The sequence below is a fragment of the Mus caroli genome, chromosome 9 (assembly GCF_900094665.2).
Source record: "Mus caroli chromosome 9, CAROLI_EIJ_v1.1, whole genome shotgun sequence".
In the NCBI taxonomy this organism is placed as follows: domain Eukaryota; kingdom Metazoa; phylum Chordata; class Mammalia; order Rodentia; family Muridae; genus Mus; species Mus caroli.
In genome coordinates this window covers 45,116,198-45,130,878 of record NC_034578.1, presented here as the reverse complement: position 1 = coordinate 45,130,878, position 14,681 = coordinate 45,116,198, and the positions used below count along the sequence as shown (strand labels likewise).

The window sequence follows — 14,681 nt, the reverse complement described above, 5'->3', positions numbered from 1 at the left end:
CCACTTTTTAACTCACGAAATTTATTCCTCAAGTAACCTTTGATGAACCAGAAAGACTGCTGTTAATTACTTTTAATAAGTCATGGTGTGAACTTGGCACAATCACTTGGGCAATCTCCTCTTTGTTAGGGTTGGGGCAAGAACAGGGCTTTTCTATCTTTTCTTTTTAAGACTTTCCATTATCAATTCCCTTAGTGCCCCGCCCTTTCCCTTTGTTTCGAGAGAAAGCTCTTAGACCAAATAAACTCGATGATTAAAATAAAATTATTTCCTGCTTTTCATGAAAGACAGAGCTGACTGATAATTGGGGCATCTGGTCAGGAGAAGATAACCAACATTATCATAAAGAATGAACATAATCCCAGCCAAAGGCAGAGCAGCAGTCCAATAGTTTATCTAGCCAGTGCAGTCTTATCAAGACAAAATCTAGCATCTCTGTTAGCTGTTCAAAAATATTGAGAAAAGCACATAGCTTCAGATTTCGGCTATCCTAGATCCTCTGTGATAGTCTGAAGGAAGTGACTCTTGGGGTTTAAACTGCTCTGGGATTCTAAGTGTCAGCCGGACTCACACGCTGCGGTATTCTTGGCATTCTCTCAGTGAGCATAGCCCTTCTTCCTTAATTGCACCTGGTCCATAAATAAATATTCCATCTCCAATGCCAGCTCTAATTAATTAAAATTGGGAGGAGTTCACCATGCCACTTGCAAATTGAGCATATATGTGTAAAGATCTCAGAACAAATTAATTTCACATAGATTTAAATGATTGATTACTTAATGCATGCTAATTAAATGTTTGGGGGAGGGGACAAAGAGTCTAATTAGTATTAATTTTTACATTGCCAAGTTCTAATTCCAACTTCTCTCTTTTTTTTGGCCACTCGTTATCTGAACACTGCCCTGCCACTTTCCTTTGATGTTACGCTCTGTTCTTTGTCTTTCCTCTTCCTTCTTTACTGAAAGGCTTATCATTCCTCTCAGGTATAGGGCTGTGTTCTTGAAGCAAGCAGTCACGTTCCACTTGCTCATTCTCTTTCTCCACATTGCAAGTCTGGCTTATTAAAGAATAATGATACGACTTCTTCCCGGTTAATCAATTAACATCAATTGCTCTCTTTTCTCCGTCTCCTCCCCTTCCTTCTTCCCTGTCCTTTTCTTCCTCCTTTTCTCCAAAACTAGGTATGCAGTTCTTAATGGTCTCATAAGCAGAGGTAGAGGGAAGGCGAACAGTGTGAATTTAAGAATGACTAGGAAAAGCCGGGCGTGGTGGCGCACGCCTTTAATCCCAGCACTCGGGAGGCAGAGGCAGGCGGATTTCTGAGTTCGAGGCCAGCCTGGTCTACAGAGTGAGTTCCAGGACAGCCAAGGCTACACAGAGAAACCCTGTCTCGAAAAACCAAAAAAAAAAAAAAAAAAAAGAATGACTAGGAAAAAAATTGACTCATGTAGACTCTGTGTTAGATATGAGTGTTAACATTAATATTATATCTGGGTATTAGAGTGGAAATTTCTGATTTCTTTAACAACTCAGAAATGTGTCACCTGAGGCTTTTCTGAGAGGGCATGTGATGGTTTGCTGAAAACAGAGAGGTGAGAGGGTGCATGATGTTTAGAAAGAGTCTAAGCAGGACCCTACAAACAGTGAGAGGAGGCTCTTGCATTGCTACGCTGTGCAGTGCTTCGCTGATCTTCAATGGTCTTCGTTAGTCCTCACTTCATAGAGAGAAATGCATCAAAGAACTTCTTGTGGTATTCTGGCTGATTCTAACTGCTTCCAGAGGCTCATGCCCATTCCAGCGGAGCCTTGCTGTTTCTGTTGGATTGTGCAACCTCCTCTGGTTCATGTTTGGTGTTTGCTATTGAACTGGACAGCTGGTATCCTGACAATGAAGAGTGGAATTGCCCCAAGGAACTCCTTCTACACAAGTTCACAAAACCCTTTTCCTGTTAACCATTATTTTCTGCAGCCTCTGGTTGGTAGGTTAAAAGGAAGGTTGAAGAGTTTAAGAACCCTAAATAAAGTAGGTTTTGAAAAAATTTATATGTGCATAGGATGAATATGGCCAGAGATCTAATGTGCAGCATGGGAACTATAGTTAAGAATATCGTATTAAATACAGGGAATTTAATGAATACATTTTCAGTATTTTTTTTAACCACAAAAAGATATGTGAGATCACAGCTATGTTAATTTGCTTGGCTGTAGTAGTTACTTCACTACGTGTAGAAACATCAGTGTCATATACCTTAGATCTGTACAATCTTAGATGGCCCAAACTATTAATTTGTCTGACTATAATAACAAGGTTACTATTCTATATGAGACAGTTCATGTTTCTGAAGTGAGTGTTTTCTATAATTTGCTTTTAATTACTTTTGAATAAAAATGAAAATTGGGAAAGGTGAAAGGTATGGTTCAGGAGTGTGTGTGTGTGTGTGCACGGGCGCGCTGCACACACATGCATACACACACATCCCTCTACATTGCATAGAGAGATAATGTTGTCAGCAATTGATGAATCTGTGTAAAGGATCTCTTGGTGGTCATTATGCTGGCTTCCAGTATTTCTGCAGCATTCAAACTTTCAAAATACGCCTTGGGATAAAACCTTTTGAACCACTTGGGTACTGTGTTATTACTTCAGTCCTTTTCTTTCCTTCCACTCTGATCCATCCCTGCTGTCCAAATGCCAGAAGGCGGTTTTCTCCCCGTATTCGATCAGGATGGGCTAGGTGATGCTGCAGGGACAATCCGAAAATCCCAGGAACTTAAACCATCAAAGGCTTCTCTCCACTAGTGCTATGTGTCCGTTTCAGATCTGTAGGGGATAAAAGCCAACTTTGTGAGCATCTCAAGTACCCTCGTTCTCACCTCTTAAGGTGCCATGTCTATGAAGTGGATTCCCCACCTTTATTTTCAAAGAAAGAGGTTTCTTTCCTCTTATTTAAAGATAACTGCCTCGCATGAACTCTGGACCCCTATCTCCTCTGGGATTTTGTTCCCACAATGTGTGTCTAGTTCCTCCTTCTCTGTCTCTGGTCCTCTTCTCTCCATGTATTTTAGTTTCTATATCTCAGAAAGATCCTGTGTTTGATTCTGTTAAGCCTTCTAAGTTCCTGCTTTCCGTCTTTCGTTTTGCTGATGTCTTGTCTCCATTTCCCGACATGCCCATCTCAGTTTTCACAGGAGCTGACATTTGCTCCCCAATTATACTGGCATGTCTTCTTGAAAAACGAGTAGCCATTTTAGTTCTCCATCCCGTAGTTCCTGATCTCTGCGGGGAGGCACTAAGGACCATGCCCACCATTCTCTCCAGCTCTGATCTTTCTGTGTCAGTTTTTGGGGTTCTCCTCCTATCCTCTGACACTGCCACTTCTCCTTCAAGGTATCATTTCTCTCCTACTTGTGAGAATCCTCCAAGGCATTTCAGCATTTGCCTCCTGTTGCCGTTCTAACAGCTGTTTCTATGACTTTCCCATTGCCTCCAACAAAGACAGCTTCCTCTCCTCTGATATTTAACTCTCCCCCATTCGAGGCCTACTTTCATGTCTATCTAGGTTCTGAGCCGAGTGGAGACCTGTGTGAGTCTTTGGCTTCCCTTCCTGCTCTCCACCTTCACTCCTGATATCCAAGTCTTATTCCCAATGATAAACTAGTTGTTCTTGGCATCTATGCCTTCTTTAGTTTAGTTAGATGCCTAGTCTGATTGAAACTACTCCATGCAGATAGTTCCCTCCAACCGACAGTCAGATTGCTCTTCTTCTTCCATGGCACAGCCCTATTATTGACCAATCAACACAAGCATCAGGCCCATGAGGTTCATCTGAGATCATACTTTGATCATACTTCGTCCAGATGTTTAGCTTCCTAGCAGCCCTTCCAGGCTTGGGCCCATTTGGGTCCTTCTCTCTGAGTCTATGTGTGATTGATTCCTCTTCTCCCTTCTTTCTCCCTTTCATTATCTTTATTTCTTTCCCCTCCATCTGCTCCCCATTTGCCCTTCATTCATCTTCTTCATCCTCTCCTTCAAGTCTTAGCCTCCTTTTAAGGTAGCACCACCTCCCTCTTTAAGGCATCTCTCTTGCTTAGGTTTGCACTGACCCTTTCATTGGGTCCTTGTGACCAGGGAGGCACAGACCATTTAGCTTGTTAGCTATTCAGTGTACATGGCTCTTTCCCAGCTGCCTCCTGTGAAGTTCTGCAGAAACAAGCACAGTGATGGGCACATGGGTGGATAGGCAGACACACGTGAGCTGACTGATTTCCCTGCGATCTGATACAAGTTCTAGGTTTTTATTCTCCTATCCGTGGAGGAATTATATCCGAAAGTTGCTGGAAAATATTCTCTTTTCTTCTCCTCTAAACCATATGGAGATATTTGTTCCCTGGAAGCATGGCTGCTGATTTCAAAGTCCCAAGTCATCTCATTTCCTGTAGCAACCACCTCTATATTATTAGACTCCTACATAATCCCATATCATAGAAATATTTGCATTGCTTTTCTGCCGCTACACACTTGGCTTTTCTGTAGTTTTCAGCTTTGCCATTTTGCTGATGAATAATAATGTGTTTGCTTGTGTTAACTCATTTAATCCCTTGTGCAGGTCTTTCAAGGTTGGTCACACCATCCGATTGATATTGTTTTCCTGCCCAAAACAATACAGAACAAAGCATTTCAACTGGTTCAAGGTTGCCGAGATAAAAATCGCATCCAATTGTTGTTGTTGTTTGTTGTTTTAAGTTGGTTCAAAGCTCCTTTTTGGCACAATGCTTATTTTCCCTAAATCTTGGTTTCTTCCCTGAGCGATGAGGAGCGTGATACTTCTCAGAATAATTCAATTATTTGTCTTTTTAAAAATGCACACTGAAGACCCACCGCGCACCAAAATCTAAGACTGTAAGAATTAAGCAGTATCTCAGTGCTGACTAAGTATACTGGACCTGTGGTCGATGCCCAATAAGGCTTCCTTTCCCCTCCCAGGACTTACACCTTTGACTGACCTTTCTCCAGCGCTGACTGTGCCTCACCCACTTTAGGAATGAGTTGAAGCTGGAGAACTTGCTGACTGACTGTATTGCCTGTATTCCTCTCTACCCATACCCCCACCCCACCCGCCCCAGCACTTTTCCCTCAGGGTTTTTGGGACTAGAATACCCCACTAACTCTGACAGGGGATCTTTGAGGGGAGAGAAGTCTGTGACACTCCCAGCCCAAAGTGACAGCCCAAGGATATTCAAAACCATCTTGCTCATCCTAGATAAAGGTGACTTGTCAAAGGGGGACAGACTGTCTTCCGCATCAGCTCCAGGGAAGCTTGACAAGCGAACCAACTCTTTACCCATTCCAGGAGGAGCCTGTGGCTCTCCTCAAATGTGACAAAGAGACCGGGGTCACCGGGAGATAAATGCCCGAGAGACCAGTGAGCCAGGAAGGAGGCTCGACTAGAAGTAAGGGTTACTCAGTCAACTGACTCCAAATCCTTGGTTCTAACAAGTGTCCACTTCCTCTTCTGTCCCTGGGTAACCCCAGGTCCTCTCTTCTACCCCTTCTGTGCAGCAGCACCCATGTCTGGCTCTTGGAAGTGCTATGCTTCTCTTTCCACCACGGGGACAAATGCAGGGAAATATAACAACATAATCTTCACACCACTCAGTCCCCGAAGGTCCTTACTCGGAATTCTCCATTTATCTGGTCATTAGATCTAATTAAATCCATCCAACTTAGAGCGCCGACGAGTGGCACCACTTTCTCTCACCAATTAAAATAGAGGAGATTAAAGAATGCCCCCGACACTTTGTCCTTGTGAGGGTGGTGGATTGGGAAGAGGCTGAGGAGGAACAAGGAACACTGTCCTTTATCTCCGAAAGCAGTGGTGACATCATGTGAGCTCCTGCCAGCAAATGTACCCTTCGTGTGGCTTTTCCAGATGTGACCACGAAGAGTACGGTAAGTACTCTGTTGTCTGTTCTAGAAATATCTGTTTCCAAAGGTGGCCCAAAAGAGGTTAAACAAAGGATGTCTATGAGTAGTAATAAAAAGGAAAGAAGAACTCCAGCAAAAAGAGAGAAGGCAGCAGATACATGAATAACAAAAATGCTGTTGAAAAAACTGCATTCTAAAATCTGATTAGAGCTTCTTAAGGTAAGAAGAGCAATCTAGCATATCACCATAGAGGCCATCATTTTAATTGGCCAAAATTCACTTTCTTACTTAAGGGGTGAAAGAACATTCTGGCTCTAAATTCTGAAAGGAATTCCTCCAGTGGTGCTCACATTGGAGACCCCCCATGATGGGCAGTGCTTTCAACAGTATTGACTGGGCTCACTGCCTCACAGTGTTAGGTCTTACAGTGATAGGCAGTGATACAATGACAGGCCTTCAGATGATAGGCCCAATGTTGGGTATCCGGGACACGAGAAGAGTACTTCCATTTTTGAAGGATTATTTTGCCTATACAGGGATCCAAGAGGGACCACAGCTTTATTAGGACAGTGCTCAGACTACCTTAGTTCACGGAGGTCAAGCTGGAAGGAGAGGACAGCCACAGACTCCTGCAAACCTGGTTCCCATAGGTGCTCGCTCACCTGCCCTGCCCTGCCCTGTCCCATTGATGTGGTTGGCTCCACATCACTCACTGGGCATAGGGCCTGGCCCTTTGAGGAGCATGGGTATGGCCCCAGCACATTCTCAGGAGTCAGCTCAATGTAATCTCGTCCCCTCCTCACAGCTACATCCACCCAGATCTTGCTTTTAATTCCTCTTCGCCTGACACTGTAGAGTCTTATTTGGGTCACTCTGCATGGAGACATTCTCCTAGACCTTCCCGAGTAAAATATACCATTGGGAATAATGGGGAATGGGGGTTCAGAGAAAGTAGAGAAGTAGCCTCGGATTACTGATCCCAGAGAAGAAAGGAAAACAGGCTTCCACTCGACACAACTCTCCCGGCCCCCCTGAGAAGCATGCTTCCTGAGAAAATCCCCTGAGTGCAGGATGGCCGCTTTAGTTCTTGCTGCCTACACCAATCAACGATTTCCTTGTAGAGTGGCTTGGATTCCCTGGTCAAGCTCACACTCTGCATATCCTAGGTCTATCCTGAGCACCCAAAGCCCTCCTGCTGGGTTTCTGCAGCCACAGACCCCCTCACACTGCTGTGTCTTTAAGATACATCCAGTCAACAGCTCCTCTTTGCCCCTGACTCAACACTGATGTCCTTAAGGGCCCCTCTACAGAGTGGTCCTAATTACCTCCTGTGGTCTCATCTCCATCACCTGTGCACCTCCTGGCTCCTCATTGGCCTCCTTCCCCAGGATCCTAGGTTTTCCTCAGCACCTTAAGCTGAGTTATCTACTCATCTCTGACATCACCAGGCCTAGGTCTCATTGTGTGGGTCTGCTTGCCTGAGGTATGGGATGCTCAGGTGTTTGTCTAAACAAGCTCTGGAGCATGCCCGTGGCCTGATCTTTGGATGAGATTAGCATTTGAATAGATTATCTCCACTAAGGTATCCTGTAATTCTAATTGGATGGGAGTCTGAATAGAGCCACCGTGAGAGGAAGGGAAAACTCATTCCCTCTGCCTGATCACTTGAACCAGGAGATCTTTTGAGTTTTCTGCCTGGGGCTGAGACTTACAGCCTTGGTTCCATGGTTATTAGACCTTGGGATTGAGGCTGAACTATAACACCAGCTTCCCTGGGTCTCCAGCTTAGAACTCAGGCCGTGGGTATTCCCAGCATCCATCACTGTGTGAGCTGAGTTCTTACTATATAATGTTCCTTAAGGGTCCCGTGTCTTTGGAATGGTCTACTACACAAAGTCCCTGCCTCAGAAGCCCATCCGCTTCTCCCTTCACTGACCATCCTGAGGCCATACCCTGGCACCAGAGCATGCTTCTGCTCACCAGTCGGCTTCCTTTCTGGTCCTGCCATCTAGCCATTGTCACCAAAACAGGAAAGAAGCAAAGCCCGATGAAAATGCAGAAAGGGGGGACTCCTAAAAGATCCCTTGGTATTATGACAGTGTCCATTCTGGGGGTCCAGCCAGAACCCCCAAAGCTTCCTGGGCACAGCCGCTCCTCCCCGTGTTTTCACTGGGGGCCACGGCTTCTGAAGGTTTAGTGGGAGCGCAGGTGTGAATGTGAAGTATACTTCCCCTCACACATTGCCTCCGATGTTGCCTGAAGTTCAGCTCCGTCTCCTTTTTTACTCTTCTCAGGTCTCCTTTTTTTCTCCATTCCTAGTCTCTCTGCTCTCCTCAAAGGCCCAGAGAGAAGCAGGCGCTCCCAGACGCAGTAGGAGACTCCTTTCCAAAGGGGGCGCTCTAAGATCAGGAAAAGGGCCTTGGGGAACTTGTGTGTATCGGAGAGGATTTTGAGCGGGTACCAATGGCTGGACAGTTAAAAAAAAAAAAAGACTTTTATGAAATCTTTGCCCTGATACGCTATCAATTTTCCCAGATGCCTTTTCAATATCTACCTACATAACTATATGAAATTATAGTAAGTTCTACAGCTGGGGATGAGGATGTGACAGACAGCTGCGGTTTGGATGAGAGCTCAAGGTGAGGTCTGCTCTAGAAGGCTGCCAAGCTGCAAGCCTCCCTAACGTGGGGCAGGCCTAGGGGAGGGACTGTACACCTAGCAGAGCGTTGCCTGCATCTGGCACCTGTCCCTCCCCTCTCCCTGAGATGTACCCCAAGCAGGGCACAGATCCAGCCAGCAGCCTCTCAGGCAGCACAGGCAGACTCGGAGGCCTCGAAAGGGGGTGAGGAGAGAAGGAAGGATGGGAAAATGAGCTAGAGAGAATGTTCTAGGTGGGATAATTTCTGTAAGAGAGACTTTACACTGGTTGACCTGGCCAGCAGCTCTCTGCCCCTCCGGGAGGCTAGAGAGCACACCCCTTATTTCACTTATTACCTGTGAGGATGTGTAGGCTAACCTGAGCACTTCTCACTGAGCCTCTGACACCTTGGTTACCGGGGAAGAAAGCTGACTGTGTCTGGCATGCAATTGATCTCACCCCACACAGGGGAGACAGTGAGTGGAGGAAGACCCACACATCAGCAATGGACCCAAAGTCTCTCCCGGTCTCTATGGGAGGACAAAAGACGGTTCAGGAGAGCGTGCAGTAAGACTGCTTCTGCAGAGGCCTTGAGAGAGTGAGACCAGGGCAGTGTCTGATGGGGCTGGCATCCTAAGACCTCTGGCTTCACAGCCCGCTCCAGATGTCCGGTGCAGCCTAAAAGGAGCAGGGTCCACAGCCTGTGTCCCAGCAACCTGTGGGCTAACTTTACAGTGCTTGTCACCTTACACGTTTTTGTCCATCTGCCAAACCCATTTCCATGGTGCTCGAGAGCGGGAAGCTGCGAGGCTCACATCTGTGGCTGATAACACACGACCTTGTGTGAATCAGGGAGCTAAGAGGCTTTGCTTTGCTGTTTTGGAGAGACCTCTGGCTCAAGGCACTGCACTAGGAGGGCAGCAGAGATACTGTCAATTACAGACCTGTCCTTCAAACCTTGGGCTCAGTGAGCCTGGTGCTGTCAGCCATTCATGCGGGCACAAGCTGGATACACACTTTTTGCTGGAAGCCTATTGCCAAGAGAGGCTCAAAGACTTAGCAGTTTCTTCTCTTCTCTTTTCTCTTCTCTTCTCTTCTCTTCTCTTCTCTTCTCTTCTCTTCTCTTCTCTTCTCTTCTCTTCTCTTCTTCTCTTTCCTTTCCTTTCCTTTCCTTTCCTTTCCTTTCCTTTCCTTTCCTTTCCTTTCCTTTCCTTTCCTTTCCTNCCTTTCCTTTCCTTTCCTTTCCTTTCCTTTCCTTTCCTTTCCTTTCCTTTCCTTTCCTTTCCTTTCCTTTCCTTTCCTTTCCTTTCTCTTTTTTCCTTCCTTCCTGCCTTCCTTCTTCCCTCTCCCTCTCCCCCTCTCCCTCTCCCCTCCCCCTCTCCCTCTTCCTCTCCCTTTCCCTCTTCCCCCACCTTTTCTTTTTCTCTCTCTTTCTTTCCTTATATTTCTGGGATCTTGACAGGTGGCTCAGTAGATAAACTCCTGACCAGGAAAGCCAGGAAGCCTGAATTTGAATCCCCAGAACACACACAAAAGCCAGATATGGTGGTGCATGCCCTTAATCCCAGTGCTGTGGAGGTAGAGACAGAGGTGATAGGGGCGAGTTCCCTGGGGTTTGATGGCTAGCTAGTGTAGCCAAATAGATGAATCCAAGGTTAATAGGCAAACCTTGTCTCAAAAAAAAAAATCACCAGCCTCCACACAAATGAACATAGACACATATGTCCACACATAAGAACACACACACACACACACACACACACACACACATATATATATATATATATATATATATATATATATATAATATATATATATATATATATACATACACCACACATTGATACAGTAGCTCTGGCCAAGCAATTCCATAACTATTATTGAGCTAATAATAAGTTAAAGACCATTCAAAGCTATAAACTGAAAGATAAAGCATTTGTATTTCTTTCCTGAATAGTCATACTTACCAATGGGATGGGCACACCTACCGGTTGGGCACTGTACAACTTCTCAAATGTTGGGCCCTGCCACTTTGCCTTCTATTTCACATTGATTTTGGGGTTGCACTTGCTTTTTGTCTTAGCAACCATAGGAAACACCTTCAAAAACTGTGATGAGTGAGTGCATACCTATCCTGTGAGCCCGCAGAAGACCTAGCCAGGAGACTGCTATGACTCTGAGGGCAGCGTGGGCTACACAGTGAGTTCTAGGCTAGCGTAGGATGGAGTGAAACCCGGTCTCCAAAATATAGAGATGAGTTTGTTGAGAAGAATTCCAGGATCAATTGTAAGACCATAACCTATCTTGAGCTAGTGACTGGCATGGTGTGTGGAAGATGTGTATATTCTACTCAGTGTTGTTGATTTATTGCATGTCCTCACGTTGGAGGACATGGGTGAGGTAGAAGCTGGGTTGAGAGGGCAGAGAATACAAAGGGAAACATTGCTGAATTTAGCCACATCTTAGGGTATGTTCTTAAGCAATACTTTTCTAAGGTAGGTGCTGTTAGGCGGAGCTGTGGGGATGCAGACTTGCTTAGGAACACTGTTGACAGACTGTGTGGAGTGGAACAGGGCATGCCCATGGGCTGCAGACTCGTGCCTAGTGCCTCTGGTCACGTCTGTCTACTCTAAGTATTCCAGGTTCATTAATCCAGGGTCCTTCTCTCCTCAGTAGCTATATTACCATATGAATGGTGAGGCTAGGCTGGGCCCTCTCTCTGCTACCTGTGTGACTGTGGACAATATCTGGCCTCAGTGCTTTGGAGTCAAGCTACGCAAAGTGAGTTTAGTAAAATGATGCACCCCACACATGGCCTGTGGTGAGACTGAAACACAGTTGTGAGGGAATCAGAATGTTTGTTATGATTCCGAGCAAACAGTGCTGCACACAGGTGTGATGAGACAGCCCCAGGCTCTGCTCCTACCTGGCTTACAGTTCAGGGAAGGAGAGCCATCTCAAGCAGGCACGTGGCCAGTTAACTGGTTCTATTTTCGGAGTGTGTTTCAGAGAACAGTATACATATTTTATGCGTGTAGCTAGCTAGGACTTCATGCTGGATACCTTAGGATTATTCCCAGAGCAGAAACATTTAAATCAGATCTCTAGAGATGACTGTAAGTGAGGGAAGCCAAGACCCAGTAGACAGAGGGAGTCTGTAACAGTGACCCCCCAAAGAAAGAATCTTGTGAGGAAGATCCCAATAGTTTGGCTGGCGCTAAGAACAAGGAAGGAAGTCAGACATGGACAAGATCATCCAGGGTCTTGGTAGCACTCACAGAGGAACCTTCAATAATTTCCAAGCATGGTGGGAAGCCACTGAAGGCTTTTGAGCAGAGGAATGACATGATTTCATTCATTTAAAAGAGCACAGTTGCTGGGTGTGGTGACACACACCTTTAATTTCAGCACTCCACCGGTGGGGACAGGAGGATCTCTGTGAGTTCTAGGCCCGCTAGTGCTGTTATAGTAAGACTGTCTAAACAACAACAAAAACCAAATAAGCGGTCAAACAAACAACAAACAAAAAATCCTATCCTGTTTGCCAGTTGGAAAATGGGTTTGAGAAAAAACAGAAGGACCAGGAAGGATCTTACTTGTAAACCAGGTGAAGACAGGACAGAGGAGGACCGGTCTGGGAGACTTAGGAAGGAGTTGAAATGGCTGGGATGACTGATTATCGAGAGAGAAGGAGAAACTAGGCGGATTCCCAGAAGTCTGCTGGAGCAGCCTGCAGAAGGAAGAGGGGGGTGGTTTCTAGGACAATTACTAGGTACGGGACTGCAGAGACAGTCAGCGGTATTGTGCTTGTTTGACTTTCATCCCGACAACCCATGTTTAAGAAAAATGCTGATGGGATGGTGTGTGCTTGTAATTCCAGCACTGGAGAGGTAGAGACAGAAGAGAATTAAGGCTTGCTAGTCAGTCAGCCTAGCTGAGTCAGTAAACCCCAGATCCAAGTCTCAAAAATCCAAAACAAAACCAAAACGGCAACACAACCAACCTATCTACGAAGACGACAACAAAACCCATAAGCCACCAAAACACAAACAAGCCCAAAATAAGATCCTTAGGAATGGCACCTAGTACTGAGTCGACATATCTACCTACACTTGTAGCATGAGAATGAACACACACACATACACCACACACACACACACCCCACACACATACACACACCACACCACACATCCATACCATGCACACATACACATCCATATACTACCCACACACACGTCCAAACATACCACATGTCCACAACACACACACACACACACACACACACACACACACACACACACACTACTGCAAAGAACAAGGGACAGGCTCTCCCAAACTACTTTCTGTAAACACTTCTTACAAAATAGGATTTCTGCATTTCTCCTTTGAAATATCTAGGTAACTCTCCTGGTTCTTCACTTTATTTTGCACAATGCTCTGAGCATCGGGACAGAAGAAGTCCTTTTCTTTGGCAAGGATCACCCTGTGGCATTAGAGTTCTTCTCTGACCCAAGGACTCATCTAGAAAACAAGTTTATGGCTGTTCTGCCCATGACTGAGCCAGTCAGACTCTGTCAGTAGCTTCTTCCCACCCTCTCTGTAGCCATCTTCCTGTCTTGTACTTATGTGGGAAAGAAAAGATTTTGATATTAATTAAGTTACATGGCAATTTCCTCCCCCTAATTACAGCGGAACCTGTTCACCGGACACTTTGAAGTACCACTCTTTAGATATAAGAAACTTCTCATCCTGCGCCAGGGCTCAGTTGTGCTCCTTCATATTGTTCACTTCAATCAGAATAAAATTCTTTCGAATAATGAAGGGAAGAGCATTTAACTTGGTCCAGTCCAATCAGCTAGGATTGGGGTGTGGAAAGCCTGCTGGACCAGTCCTGAGCAGAGTGGGAGCTCTCAGGTATGGATGAAAAGGTATGGAAGGAAAGGTGGTCGAGTGAGTTGGAACCTGTGGTAAACTAGGGTCCTTGGGGTCACCACTGTGCTGGTATATTGTGTAGGAGGACTGAGGGGTGGGGGTGGGCGGGGCGCAGCACCCCGCACCTATAAGGATGGGCTCGCCTCCATGGGCCAGCTTTTTGCTGTGAGCTGATATCCTTGGTGGAAAGTGGACCATGGATGGTTTGACCTTCATTCTTCCTTCTAACTTCCCAGGGATGGTGCCTGGGCTTTATGCAGGGTTCAGACGCTACCCAGGGAGTCCCAGAGCTGGGGCAGTGGCAAGAATCTAAATATGCATCAAGGGTGGCAGAGGGAAGGGCTAAGTTGGGTGTGTGGAGGCCCCGCCCCTCACCTGAGCAGCCGTGCTCTGCTGGAGACACTCTTGGCTTTTCTAACCATGCCCATGCCGGCTCTTTGATTTATTCTTTTCCTCCCTCCAACAATTCCTCTTTCTACCGCCTCTAAATGCCCTCAAGGTGGGAAAAGAAAGAGAAAGGATCTCTTCCCCTCCTGCCCCAAACCAATTTCTTACAAAAACACTCTGGAGAGAAAGCAGAGGCCGCTGGTTTTTATCTGTGAATCTCATGGCAAGTGTTCTCCCTGTAGGTATCCACAGCCAGTGAAACACAACCTGTAACAGCCCCCGTGTGCCACCTCCTCCCCAGCACGGGGCCACCTGGCCAGAGTGTCAGACACTTTAATTGGATTATTGCTGCTTTCCCACCTGTCTGGATGCTAAGGTTGGGAGAGCCTCTGCTTCTCTCCCGGGAGCGCTGGAGGTAGGTGGAGGGAGGGAGGGAGGGAAGGGAATGAGATCGCCTGCCCTTCCCTTCCACTGTCTCTTAGCAGCTTAAGATCTACAGTCTCAGGCAAGGAGAGGCAGGGCAGGCACACAGGTTCCAATGAGGCTTCTTGGTTGATGGAAGCTCTGACGTGGAGAGTGCTATCCATCTTTGGAGAAATGGGAGACAAAAACGAAGGACAGGAAGGGTGGGGTGTTGAAGAAGAGGTTGTAGAAAGGTAGTTGGGAGAAACCCTGGAGGTTCAATTCAGTAACATCAACCCAACTCCATAATGGTCCTGTGAGGACTTCCTCAACATCTGACAGTAGGCTGGAATGCAGGCAGGCAACTGGGAAGGGGAGAGGGGGAGGGGGGAGGGG

General features: G+C 46.2%; 1 long non-coding RNA gene across 1 annotated transcript in view; it reads right to left on the bottom strand.

Annotated features, from left to right (window-relative positions):
* Positions 1–2,410: 2,410 nt before the first annotated feature.
* Positions 2,411–14,681, bottom strand: part of LOC115031963 — a 101,610-nt gene continuing 89,339 nt past the window's right edge. Inside the window, exon 3 of the long non-coding RNA XR_003837619.1 lies at positions 2,411–2,821. This is a non-coding gene — a long non-coding RNA (uncharacterized LOC115031963). The remainder of the gene's footprint in view (positions 2,822–14,681) is intronic.